This window comes from Lissotriton vulgaris, chromosome 10 (genome assembly GCF_964263255.1).
Source record: "Lissotriton vulgaris chromosome 10, aLisVul1.2, whole genome shotgun sequence".
Lineage (NCBI taxonomy): Eukaryota > Metazoa > Chordata > Amphibia > Caudata > Salamandridae > Lissotriton > Lissotriton vulgaris.
This window is the reverse complement of record NC_141698.1, coordinates 1090042493-1090055448: the sequence shown is the minus strand read 5'-3', so window position 1 is coordinate 1090055448 and position 12956 is coordinate 1090042493. Positions and strand designations below refer to the sequence as shown.

At 46.6% G+C, this 12956-nt stretch overlaps 1 protein-coding gene across 2 annotated transcripts in view; it reads right to left on the bottom strand.

Annotated features, from left to right (window-relative positions):
- Window positions 1-12956, bottom strand: part of SGO1 (shugoshin 1) — a 211246-nt gene that overhangs the window by 184647 nt on the left and 13643 nt on the right. The window lies entirely within an intron of this gene.

Here is a 12956-nt window from a genome sequence, read left to right as displayed (position 1 = left end):
AGTCATAGAAGCAAGTGTGATTGCCCAGCCATCGATATAGCACTTAGCATATACCCACAACTTTAGTAAATATGGGAACTGACGTGATTTATCCAAGATTACACACTTTACTCAAGTGATCTTTAGAAGTGTGCAATGTGCTCCCAAATAGCCACACGACCATGATATTGTCTACGTCTGCATCTTCACCTCTGAAGACCGAACTCTAAGAAGAAATGCAGGAAGGATCCACAGTGGTGTTCTACACCACACCAGATTCTTCTCTCTTCTTATTTGACATACTGTACATGTCTATGTACCTTAATCTGTGGATTTATTGTTGAATAGGACAAAGATCTTACCAATGCTCCACTGACTCATTATGAATTGTGTCTTTTTAGCTCACATGTAACTTTACACTGATGCAAGACTCTTAATCCTGCTACCTTATTGCCTATAGTGTGCAATGTTAAGACTTTAGGAATGGATGAGGTACCCGACTGCGTGTTACAGACAGAAGATCAGACAAAAGGTTGGATCGACGTGTCAGATAGGGATGGAGATCTCTGGGTGGATGGGTCCTGTTTTAAATTGCTGTCTGGCAGTACTACGGCATCATATGCTATCACCATGCTCAGTACAGTAGTGGAGACATTCAAGGTACGGGAAAACTCCGCCAATGCAGCAGAACTCATGGCACTAGCCAGAGCCTGTGAACTGTCCTTGAGGAAAAGGGTGCACATTTATAAAGACAGTCAATATGCCTCTGGTGTCACCCACACTTTTTGTGGATTATGGGCACCGAGATGGTTTATTACTTCACAAGGCACTAAAATACAACATGGGGTGTTGATAACAAGATTACTGAACACTGTCCGTATCTCCCAAAGTGTCTGTGATAAAATGTAGCGCAAATAAGAAAATAACTGATGTGGGAAGGTGAAATAATTTTGCAGAAAAAACAAGCCAAAAGGACTGCCTCCTTCCCCACTGGCCTCACATATGTAGCCCCCTCTGAAACTGACATGGCAAAGGGTCCACAAGACTTTAGCCCGAAGGAATACTTGCATGCAGAAACAAGTTACAATTGGGCAATAGCGGGCACGCACGCTTATTGGATAACAATGCACAGAAAAAGATATCTCCTGCCCAATGCACTGTTATGTTCTATGACTTTGATGATGCACAGCCCCACTCATTTGGGTCAGGATGGGTTGACCAATAGTATGGCACAGTTAAGACAAAAGCCTAGATACAGAGAATGGATGTGCAGACATGCTAACTCTGTATGACTTGCGCTCAGTACAATGTAGGCAAGGGGAACAAAGGTTCCACAAGGACATTTTGCTTCACCACAGATGCCCTTCGAGAAGCTACGAATGGATTACATTGAAATGACCTCTATTAGCAAAATTCGGTATATTCTGATGGTGGTTTGTACTTTATTACTAGCTTCTACATCCACCACCGACACACCGGACAGGGGTATACCCCCCCCTTATGAACCTTCGACACAGCAGAGACCCTGGTACAATCCATGCCCCAGAAAGACTTGGCTTCACAATTCATGCAACGTATTCTTCCCATCCATCAGTGCCACTAAATACAATTACAAGTCCATCTTTTGAATTCAACCAATGGTAGACTTTCTAGAGAGTTAATAGCTGTGAAGTACTGGTGACCACTCACAGCCTAATGATGGCGGACATAAAGAACAGAGGAGGACGAGGAATGAAGGCCCACGACCTGGATGGATAAAGACAATGTCAACGAGAAAGCTCTGCATTCAATTTATTCCCATTTTAGTAAAGAATATCATGAGAACATTGCCATACAAAAGATGAATGCTGATCACAAAGAATTAAATGTATCATAATTTTGCTGAACATAAATTATGGGATGTGATTTCTTCACTGGGATTGGACTTCACTGAAAATCATATCGTGATTACAATATTGGTTGTGTGTCTGTGCATGAATATGCTCCCAGTTTGTTGTCAAGCCTATCTTCAGCTGTGTACCTCCACCCCGAGCAACATTCATGCTTCGGGTACCACGATTTAGCGAGAACAAGAGGCAATGGAATGAATGCATATAGTTTGATTCTTATATTAACGTTGAACAATTGTTCAAAGGACGGATTGTGAAAGTAAATATATTTCAAGAACAACTGTTCATCCATTTAATAAGCTGTATGTCATTTAGCAATTCATATTATTACGTTGCTCTTTTTCTCTGGAGAGACTGAGACTGTGTACATGCTGTTGATAGCATGCACACACAAGGTGTTTTTAGCTTGTGGGTTTCCTCGATGTGCTTGCAGGCAGTTTTGATGCACCCAGGGTGGGCCTCCTGATTATTGCTGGTCCACAATAACTTACTTTTCGCTAATTGTCTTCAGTGTAATGTTCCCCTATGTAGCTCGAAAGGTTTAAAAGTCTGCGGACTGTAACCCCCAGTGGAACAGTGCAGTTAGTCGCTGGCTGTTCTCGCTCGACCTAAAACAAGTAAACTTTGCTTTCTGACTGCATACAGCAGTGTTTGTCCATTCTTTATTAAGAATGAGAAGTTTGCTTTAACATAATATAACTCCAAGTCAGGGAGGGCAAAGATTCCTTTTCAAACTGAGAGTAAGTATTTCCCATTTAGTTGTAGGTTGCTCACCAGGCAAAACCAGTCTCGACAATGCTCTTTATCCTTGTAAGAAAGTGCTTATTTAACAGGATGAGCATATTAGTGAACAGATATACGAATTTTGGGAATAATACCATTTTAAAGATAGGAATGTGTTCGGCTATACAGTGTAGATGTTTAATCCACCCTAGCACTTGGGATTCCACTTTCGACAAACAGTCTAGAGTCTGCTTATGTGATTATGTCTCGGTCTTCGTGTTTAAGAATTCCAAAGTATCTTACAGATTCCAATTAACCATCTGAGAGAGAACCCAGAATCAACAGGCGAGGAAAGTGGGACATTTTCAGATTTGTTCCGGTTTATAATTATGCATAAAGAGAAATCAATATTCTTCTGGTAAGCATTGAGCCCCCCCCCTCCTCCACTCCCAAATGAATTACACGTCCTGCAGGCTAGAGGATCCACCGCCAGAGTGAAACGAAACAGCAAGAGAGGGCATCCCGGTAGGGTGCCTTTGCATACTGTAAAGGGCTCTGATGAATAGTTCATGATTAATTCAAACCATATGACTAGAATTAAAGATGCTGATAAAACCTCTAACAATTCCCAATCTATCTGGAATTGCCAGTAGGAAGTGCCATTGCAGTGAGCTGGAGGCCCTGACTGCATCCAGAAATAAGTAAACAACATGCAGTTTAAGGTGGATTTGAGACCTGAGAGAAAATGGTTCTTAGAGTGTAAGCCTATTGAAGACCAATATGTCTAGGATTTTGTTATCCAGGTTAAAAGTTAAAATGTCAGTAAGAGTGGTATAATTCTTCATCCTTATCAGGTTTCAAAGTGACCTTATTATTTCCTTCCTCGTATCTGGCAGACAGTCCAGTTCCAAGGCCTCATGGTACATTTTCAGTAACTGAGCAGCAAGAAGTCTTTGAAAGCCTTGTAAGATTTTTCAATAAGATCCAAGGGCCTTACTCAAGGAGAGGCAATCTATTGCTGTTTTAATTTCGTTTATCTATTGCCCTTTAGTTATGTTTACATCGTCTACCCAGGGTAATGAGATATGAACTAGATGGGGGTTGAAAAAAAATGCACCAGTGGAAGGAAGTATTTTGGGGGATTTCTAAAGCAATGTTTAAAAATCAACAACTATGGTGGGAGGAGTCAAGCCAGCGACCAAGATGGCCGCTTGAGCATCGGCTCCACCGGCCACCACATCCTGACCGACTATCCGGCACAGTATCCTGAGCCTATTCCCCCTACCATTGGGTGGGGGACCAGTACCTGAGTCGCTAGGTGAAATTCTGGCTCATTTGGTGGCTGCGGCGACCGATAATCGTCGTCAAGAAAATTGGGCCCTGTGGTCGCAGAGACCGGGGACCCTGGTGTGGCACCAGCTGGGACGGAGTGTCACAACATCAGCCGCAGAGACCGGAAGTGGCCGGTCGGATCCTGCTTTGTTGCATTCGAGTCGCGGCTGCAACAACGTGCGCCTTTCGACCTGACCATCGCAGTACTGGCCTACACTCGACTGAGGAGTGGTGGGTTTCCCCTGCCTTTGCGATCGAGATGGCATCAAGAGACTCTGAGAAGCCTCGGCAGAAGACCTCGAAAACTAACAGACAGGTCCAATCGAATCGCATCGACAAATATGCTATATCCTGGGGTCCCCGATCGAAGCAAAGCGACCTCCGGCTGGAGGTACCGAAGGGGATTCGGTCGGCGACGACCCCACTATGAAAGACCTAATTTCCGCCATCACTGGGGTCCAATCTTCCTTGGGCAAGATGGACACAAAATTGGACACTGTCGCAATTGAGGTGGGCCTTCTCAGGGCTGACCTCACCAAAACTACTGAGATGGTCAAGAATTTGGAGGTCAAAACGACGAGCCTCTTCGAGGATGTCTCTGAGCTCCAGAAGGAAGTGCGCGACCTCAAGGCGGCCCAACACCAATTTGATAGTAAACTCGATGAATATGAGGGTCGGGCACGCCGTAACAACGTCCGCATTTTGGGGGTTCCGGAGAAATCAGAGGGGGCGACCTCGGACCTTTTTGTCGAGGATCTCATCCTGAACCATCTCAAGCCGAAGGGCCTCAGTAATTTCTTTACAGTGGAGAGGGCGCACAGGATTCCCAGCGGCCGCCCGAAGGTTGGGGCTTCTCCGCGTCCTATTATTGCCCGGGTCCTGAACTTTCGTGACCGGGACACCACCTTGCAATCGGCGAGGTCCACAGGGCCGCTGGCCTACGAGAACGCTTCGCTGTTGTTTTTTCCGGACTTCACTCAGATGGTTCAGAGACAACGACAAGGCTTTATGTCCGTAAAGCGGCGGTTGAGAGACCGGGATGTGAAATACTCAATGCTGTATCCCGCACGATTGAGGATTGAACATGATGGAAAGACCTGGTTCTTTGATAACCCTGAGGTGGCAGCGGACTGGCTAGACCGAGTGGAAGGATCGGACACTGGGGCTCAGGCCCGAATGGACAATGGAGAATAGCGCGATGCTTGGAACTGAAAGCCACATTTATCCTATTACTGGCGCAGGTGGTCTGGTCGGGGCTGTTCCTTCCCCCCCTCACTCCCCACTCTGGACTATTTTTTTGCTTGAGACTCTTTTTCAGTGAATGTTCTGGTAGGGGGGGGGGGGGAATACGGTTGATTTGGGATGGTTGGGGCGGGCGGCTTGTTGTAAGGTCCTCCTCCGTTTTTCTACCTTTAGATACTTGTTAGTGGGGGTGACAGGCACACTGCGAGTTGGGGATGTGCATTCGCTACATGCAGGGGTTCAGGGTGGGGGGGCCAGGGGTTCGGCTGTTGGGGATTTTTATGTGTTGATTTGTCTGTTGTAAGTGACCAGGGATTGCTAAGGGTGGCCTCGAATCTCCTTTTCTTTATTGGAAGGATGCATGGCTTCCGCTAGACAGGGCCTGGGGTTCTCCGTCCTCAGCAGGAACGTGAATGGATTGGGTGATAAGATAAAACGCACCATGGTGAGCCAACTCATTAGACAAAGAATTAATTACCAAAACACTGAATGGATCCACACTGTTTTAATTCACAATGGGATAAGGTATAAATAATATACACAACAAATTGTCAAACGCAGTTAGCGGTTGTACAGTGCCCCAGGGGAGAAGAAGGGAGGGAGGTGGTGATCAAGTGAGGATGTGGAGATGAAAGGTATTAGTGACAGTTAAATCAGTCAATTTAGCAAAACTTTATTGGCAGCATTATACAAAACCAAAATAGCCAAAAAATTCGGCAATTAAATCAAGACGGCCACCTCCCTCCCTTCTTCTCCCCTGGGGCACTGTACAACCGCTAACTGCGTTTGACAATTTGTTGTGTATATTCATTATACCTTATCCCATTGTGAATTAAAACAGTGTGGATCCATTCAGTGTTTTGGTAATTAATTCTTTGATTTGTGTATATTGTTCTACGTTCAGACTGGGACCCCTTCCTCCTAGTACCTTTCGAACCCAGGTCCCAGTGACTATGTTTGGGTAAACCCCCTTATTCATACACAACTCATTAGACGGCACATGCCGGTTATAGTATTGCTGCAGGAAACGCATCTAATGGGGAAGCGATGTATGGCGCTACACAGGGGAGGGTATAAGCTTGTTGCTCATGCTGGTTTTACTTCTGGTTCGATGGGAGTGGGTATCTCAGTGAAGAACTCCTTTCCATTTACGATCCGATCGACCTGGTCTGACAATCGTGGTCGCTATATAGGCGTATCGGGTCTCTGAGATGGTAGAACGATTACGTTTGTGTCTATTTATGTCCCCCCCGGCGTTGCAGACTGATACGTTTTGTGACTTATGTCGATTGTTTCTCACATTGCCCGTTGGTATCATGGTGCTGGGCGGGGACTTTAATGCAGTCATGGATGGCGAACTAGATAGGCACCCCTTCCGTGTGTTGTTGCCCTCTCGTAGGAGGCTACCCGATTTTATTTCCACGTCAGGGTTGTTGGATGCTTGCCGTCTCAGACACCCAGGTGCCACAGAGTATACACACGCCTCTGCGGCACACCACTCCCTCTCCAGAATTGATCATGTGCTTTTGCTGGCGGCCCAGGCGACCTTCATTAGAGAAGCAACCCACCTGGCGAGGGGAGTCTCTGACCACTCGGCGATCTGGCTTTGGCTGTGTTTAGGGCAGGGCGATGTTGGTAGAATAGCTCCCATAAGTGCATGGCGTCTGAAAGACCCTGTGGTTAAAAAGGAACTTATCCGGGCCAGAGATCATTTTTTCCGCGCGAATGAAGGCATCGAGGTGTTCCCTCTGGGAAGCGTACAAGACTGTAATAATAGGGGAGGCCCTCTCCCTTGTCCCCGGGCAGAAGAAGAGGAGGGAGGAATTGGATAGAGTAGAGGCGGAGCTTGTGGCCTTAGAAATCGCAGCTTCCTCCGGGAGTGACCCGGGGGCGAGTCATCGCCTCGGGCTGCTCCGGGACGAATACAAGTCAATGACGCGCGAAGGTACAGCTCGCCTCAACACAGAGCAGGATCTATGAGCATGGTGATAAGGCGGGGAAGTTGATCGCCTGGTTGGAAAAGGGTGACTGGGGGTCTCGTTTGGTGCCTGAACTGAACGTGGGTCCTGCGGTCACGTCGGATCCTCAGGTGATAGTCAAGGAATTTGCGCGATACTATGGGGAGGTGTACACCGCTGCCGGAACGTTTACTGAGGTCGAAAACGCTGACATGATTCGTGATATACCGATGACTGCATTGTCGGACGATCATAGGGAACTGCTGGACTCCGCCCTCACCGACGATGAGGTGGCTATGGCTATAAGAGGGGTCCACTCTGGTAAGGCTTCGGGCCCCAACGGTCTTCCCATTGAATTGTTTAAGCCAGATGCAGACCGACTGGCCCCGTACCTGAAAGACATGTACATGGAAAGCCGGAATCGTGGGATGCTGCCCTATGACCAACGAGTTGCCAACATTGTAGTAATTTATAAGGAGGGTAAACCCAGACTGGATTGCTCCTCGTACTGCCCTATATCTTTGTTAAACGCGGAGCCCAAGATCCTGGCTAAACTGCTGGCCACCCGACTGGTAAAAGTCATCTCGACCTTGATCCAGCCAGATCAGTTCGGTTTTATGCCCCGGCGTAACACCGCACTTAATCTCCGTTGGTTGCATGGTGTGGTGGCAGGTCGTCCCACATCCATGAACCAGCAGTTTTGTTGTCTCTAGACGCTACTATGGCTTTTGACCAGGTGGAGTGGCCCTATCTTTTTGCCGTTTTGACTAAGCTGGGGTTTGGCCCTGTATTTCTTGGCTGGGTCAGTCTCCTATATTCGGCCCACATGTCTCGCGTGGTCATGAACAACCATAAATCACGTGAGTTTTCTCTCCGACGGGGAACGCGACAGGGATGTCCCCTCTCGCCTCTTCTGTTTTCTTTGGCTTTAGAACGGCTTGGGTGCGGTGTGACTGCTCGATCAGAGGGTTGCGTTGGACTGCGGAATGGGAGGACAAGATTTCGCTTTACGCTGATGATATTTTGCTATACCTGACCTCCCCACGCAGTTCCCTTATTGTTTTCATGGATGTTCTGGCCATCTTCGGCAGGTATTCGGGATTTGCAAGCAATTGGGCGAAGTCCGTCCTTTTTGTGTTGAGCGGAGACCCCCCTAGAGTACCTGAGAACTGCCCTGTGAGACTGGAGTCGGTCAGCTTTCGCTTTCTCGGGATCCAGATCTCTGGTGATCCCAAGGTGCGCTTCCGGTTAAATCTGCTGCCCCCCTTAGCCAAACTCCGGTCGGACGTGGCGCGGTGGAAGACGCTCCCACTTCCTCTCTTGGGACGGGCCGCCCTTTTCAAAATGATGGCTCTCCCGCGATTCCTGTACGCACTACAGAACTCCTTCGACCCGGTGCCGCAGTCATACTTCAGCGAGATTGAGTCTCTCCAGCGCGGCCTCCTGTGGGAGGGGAGGCCGCGCATTGCTCTGTCGAAATTGATGCTGCCATGGTATGACGGAGGCATCGGTCTGCCCAATATTCGGAAATACTATTGGGCCTCTCAGCTGGCCCCCATAAATCATGCTATATACGGCTCCCCGGTGGACCCCGGCCCGGATATGCGATGGAACGCGGTTAAGTGCCGGGGGAAGAGTACACCCGTGTTCTATATGCGAAGCGTGTTTGGTTCCCGTTGGTGGGGCCTCCCTCGATCTCCACAAGAGTATGGCATGAGGCCAACAGAGACCTCAAATGGTCTGGTCGCTTGACATTGGCTACTCCCTTGTGGAGTTCTGAGATGTTGGGGATGCTCTGGAAAACCAAGGGGTTTGATCGTTGGGACATGATCGGTATCACCCAGGTCCGAGATATATGGGGTAAGGACAGGGTGCTGACATTAGAGGAATTGCAGGCTAAACACCAACTGAATGAGATGGAACGGTTTAGATATCTTCAGATTAGTCATGCTTTGAGCGCCATTGTCCCCAGAGGGGAAGACGCTTTCAGTGGCCTCCCCACTGGAGGATCGATTACTTGATGGTCTAGTACCTACTAGGGCGATCTCCTTAACATATTGCAAGCTGATCAACCATACTGAAGACCCCTTGGTGGTGCTGCGTGGACAGTGGGTTGCTGATGGCTTTGTTCTGGAAGACGAGGACTGGAGGGAGGCGGTGGCGTCCCCCAAGGAAGTGGCGGTCCCTGTGAGGCTCCGTTTGGTCCAACTTAGAATCTTACATCGCTCCTATGTCACAGGTCCGGGATTGCAGAGGATGGAACTGGCTGGGTCTGCTGACTGCCGAAATGGGTGTGGGCTGCCTGGAACGTTCCTACACATATTGTGGTAATGTGAGAGGGTTTGTGACTTCTGGACCAAGATACATACAAAAATGAGTGCAGTATGGGGAGTGAGTGTCGAGCTGGAGGCTAGGAGATGCTTGTTGAATGTGTGGGAGCCTACAGACCTGCCAAGCCATGGTAAGGTCTGGGTGGCTCTCGCGTGTGTGATTGCTAAACGAAATATAGCGCAGCTCTGGGGTGCCTCCCGGGCACCTCTAGTAAGGAAGTGGATGGAAGATCTTGACTGGTGTATGTTTCCTGAGAAGTCAGTGTATGTGTCCGGGGAAGTCCCCGCAAATGGGTCAAGATCTGGGGAGCCTGGAATGCCTATCGTGGTGATATCTGTGAACCGCCAGAACTTGAACCTACAGACGTGGATCGAGAGGACGCCTAGGCCCGTTTTCTTTGGATTAAATCTCTTGCTGTTATTGTCGGGAGCTACATTCATAAATATGTAACAATAGACACCCGGTACACCCTGGTCAATGTTTGTGTATTGTATTGTTGATTTCTTTTGTCAATAAAAAGAATTAAAAAACAAAAAACACAACAACTACAAAGTGTTAGGAATATATTCGTGAGCGCATAGATGGTCACCCCTAGTGGGGCACATTGAGGTTATATGAATGGACCTTCCATGAGAGGAGCCTAGCACACATGGTAGCATCTTTGTGTCTAATGCTCCCCATAGATTCTAGCCAATGTAGATTTCCCAAGCAGTTTAACTTCCTGCTCTGCCACAACTTTGTGTGCAGCAAGGTTTTTGTTAATTTCCAACAGAGACAAGGGTTTTAGGTTGGTAACCTATTTTTATAAAATTCAAACGTTCGTTATCTTCCGCAATTGTGTTGTGTATTCCTTTATGTTCAGATTTTGCCAACCCTCTAATGTTGATTGTAGATTTCCACATCGTGAACCAACTACAGAATGATCCTGCACTTGTATCAAATAATTCCTCAATGTTAGCATACAACTATTCCTTGAAGTTCACATCCAGCAGTATTATGCAATGCACCCTCCAGTCTCGGTCTCATGGTGCTAAAACTCACTTGTAATAAAAATATTAAAGCATGATGTGATAGCACACTGTCATATACAAACAGAAGATTTTCCATTGAAATGACCACAACCTTTTCTACTAACAAGCAATTTTACTGATAAAACGTTCGTTTGCTATGAACTTTTTCACAACGAGGTGGTCTGGTTACTCAGACCATTTAGGAAGTCACCATCTGTGTTTTTAGACTTTGCATTTACCACGTTCTATTATTTCTTATGAACCCGGCCACAAGCTCAATCTCATCATCCATTTGATAGTTTCACGCATGAGACCACTGGATAATCCCGACTTTGGCATGGAGTGCTCATGTTCACTAAAAAAAAAAAAAAAATACATTCATATTTTTAGGATGTTTTCCTCATTGTATTTTACTTTAACCTTGTATCATTGTTCCCTAATGAAGGGCGTTGTGCCCGAAATGCATTGGAACGTATAAACCATATCTGAATATTGTATACAGACAACTATCACTGACTGATGATTGCCAGGAGTTCACCATGGATTTATTGTTAAAATCCATGTAACAGTCAAAACATAACTGTGGAATTTAAACCATTCATTTGGCTTGATTAGTTCTTTTGAAAATTGGTCGAATATCATATCAAACCCAGTGTTGGGTCTAGATGGTGCCCAGGGGGACTCACCCAAGCATTGTAGGTGCACAATTGCATTGAGCTAGGGAAAAAACGACACCCTACAGCTTTTTTATTCACACTCTTTGTACATCACTATTGTCAGACAGATTATTATTAATTTTTTTTAAAGCACGAACTAGACCTAAGGCATCGGGTATCAGAGCGCTTTACATGAGCACCAGTTTTGTTACAGAAGAACACATTCATTTTTGTTAGGCGTGGGGAGATAACGTGATTTCCCCAGAATCACAGGATGTTAAGCGTCACTGCAGAGACTCAAACCTGGCTCCCCAGCTTCGAGGTCGACTGCTCTAGCCATAAGGCTAGATCGTCTCCCACTTTAAAAAATCCCCTAACTTTATAGTCCGAGAAAGAAAAGTAAACATCAACCTCTACGATAAAATAATCAGCGAACTGTAAGAAGACGTAAGCTAACATTTGACCGGTCTCTGAACGCAGAGCAAATGTGACAAGATAAAAACACGTTTTAAAGGGATCTCTATTGCTCATTTACTTTCTGAGTGAAAAGAATACCTGTTCTTTGTCAGCTCACCATATTGGGCCAAGAGGCCCTAAAAATAACTTGCCCTGATAAAATCTGACTCACCATAGCACGTATGAGAGTAGATTTCTCCAAGCGTGGAGAGGCATCTGTGCAAATGTGTAATGGAGGTTGCCTAGTGGTAAGTGTTTATATAATATTCAGTATTCGATGCGTGAACTCAAATCATAAACTGACAAATATAAGGAGTATTCCCTTTCCTCAGCTCGACAATTGATGTCGGATTTACCCAAGATGGCCTTCCCCATTAACCCCAAGTTAGAGATATGTGGTCAGACATGCCCTGCGACCCGCACCCACGCCTAGCGAATAACAGGTCACAGGTGGGGTCTCTCTTAACCTAAAGATAAACGCACACCCACGGAATACCTTGATCGATCCCACAGACAGTTGCACCAAACACAAGTCTGTGCCAATTGGCCCCAATAAAGCAAGTTTCCCCAAAGGCTTGCGTGCCCCAAACATACCACAAAGCTAGAGGCCACATGTAGATCGAAAAATTTAGCCAATCGGGATACAACATACACACTTAAATCGTGTTCAGGCATTCCTCATGTCGGACATCTGGACACATACATACTGGCCCACACTAGCTCTCCCCAAGATCGAAAGCCACCTGTGCCCCGATCAAGATGTCCAACCGTGTTAATTTACAACTGTAATGCCTTTTGGAGCGTGCAGAAATCAGTTTCTGGTACTTTGCAAGATGTGTATAAAACCAGACAAAACCTTTTACATCAAGAAACTTTCCTCAGATGCATTCCGTCAAGACTCTTTCGGCCACTGCGTTTAATTAAACCAACTTGTTTCCGTTTTGCTAAACGCCTCATCTTTTTATTTCTTTAAGGTAAATTCATATCCGAGCAACATTTTGTCTAACCAGCCAGGAGAGATTGGTTTATCAAGCCAGACTGCTGCCAAAGGACAAGGACACAGACACCTGCCCGAAAAAGGACTGGTAAGCAGACGCCATGTTTGATTACAATTTCTGCTAAATCCACAGGGCGGAGGGCGGTCCAGAGGCTGCCGCCAGAGGGTAAGAGACTACTTCTGCTCCTTAGTAGGTGGCATATGGCAAACTAAGTCACGCGTAGATTATTTTTTTCTTTTTCCATAGTCAGCACACTAGAGATGGTGAAGGCGACTACTATTGTTTTGGGGACACAGAGTACACTTCGTCCCTGGGAAGTAGTAAGGGGTCGCCTGGACCTTTGGGCGTGGATAAGAGGTACGTTTCGTCCCTCGGTGTGAGA